Genomic DNA, 1,554 nt, shown 5'->3' on the forward strand with positions numbered 1-1,554 from the left:
AGGTTACAGTGAGCTGAGATCACGCCACTGCACTCCAGTCTGGCGACAAGAGTGAGACTCCATCTCCCAAAAAAAAAAAAAAAGGTAAATTCAGTGACACAGCTTGTCTGACAGTAGGTGATAATACTCCCATTTCAGAATGGGCTCTACCCCATACCCTGGGAGAAGGAATGTTGTCTGACCTACTTTGATTGCCGGTCACAATACCCCCCGCTTCAGAGGAGATCCCGCCATGTACCCTGGAAGAAGGGGCCACAGAGAGCATGAAGAATTGGAGGCCCTGCTCTGTTTCTCCACTTCGTCTGTTAGATCATGGCCAGATCTTTGTGTCAAGTTGCATTTCTGTGTGGTTATTCATCATAACCAGTGCCTAAGAGGACAGGGTTCAGGGAGTTTCCAGAGAGCTGAACACGGGAGATTCCTGGAGGGTGGCTCACCCAAGAAGGGCAGGGAAGTTCTGAGCCCCTTTCCCCACACCTCACCCTATGCGTCTCTTCATCTGTATCCTTGGTAACATTTTTTTTATTTTTTATTTTTGAGACAGTCTCGCTCTGTCACCCAGGTTGGAGTGCAATGGCACAGTCTCGGCTCACTGCAACCTCTGCTTTCCATATTCAAGTGATTGTCCTGACTTAACCTCCCAAGTAGCCAGGATTCCTTTGCCATCACGCCTGGCTAATTTTTGTATTTTTTAATAGAGACAGAATTTCTCCATGTTAGCCAGGCTGGTCTCGAACTCCTGATCTCAAGTGATCTGCCCACCTCAGCCTCCAAAGTGCTGGGATTACAGGTGCCTACCACCATGCCCGGCTACTTTTTGGATTTTTAGTAGAGAAGGGTTTTCACCATGTTGGCCAGGCTGGTCTTGAACTCCTGACCTCAAGTGATCCACATGCCTTGGCCTCCCAAAGTGTGAGCCAGTAACATCCTTTTTTTTTTTTTTTTTTGAGACAGAATCTCACTCTGTAGACCAGGCTGGAGTGCAGTGGTGAAATCTCAGCTTACTGCAGGTTCCGCCTCTTGGGTTCAAGGGATTCTCCTGCCTCAGCCTCCTGAGTAGCTGGGATTGCAGGTGTGAGCCACCACACCCGACTAATGTTTGGATTTTTAATAGAGACAAGGTTTTGCCTTGTTGGCCAGGCTGGTCTCAAACTCCTGACCTCAAGTAATCTGCCTGCCTTTGCCTCCCAAAGTGCTGGGATTACAGGCATGAGCCATCATCCCTTGCCTGGTAACATCCTTTATAATAAACCAGTAAATGTGTTTCCCTGGATTCTGTAAGCTGCATTAGCAAATTAAATGAACCCAAAGAGAGGGTTGTGGGAAGCCCAAGTTGAAACAAGTCAGAAGTTCTGGAGGCTCAGATTTGTGACTGGTGGGAAGGGAGAGGGCTGTTTCGTGGGAGTGAGCCCTCAGTCTGTGGGGCCTGATGCTATATCAAGGTAGATACTGTCAGAATTGAGGCTGGGCATGGTGCCTCATGCCTGTAATCCCAGCACGTTGGGAGGCCAAGGCAGGTAGATTGCTTAAGTTCAGGAGTTCGAGACTAACCTG

The sequence above is a fragment of the Mandrillus leucophaeus genome, unplaced genomic scaffold (genome assembly GCF_000951045.1).
Source record: "Mandrillus leucophaeus isolate KB7577 unplaced genomic scaffold, Mleu.le_1.0 Scaffold323, whole genome shotgun sequence".
NCBI classification, from domain to species: Eukaryota; Metazoa; Chordata; class Mammalia; order Primates; family Cercopithecidae; genus Mandrillus; species Mandrillus leucophaeus.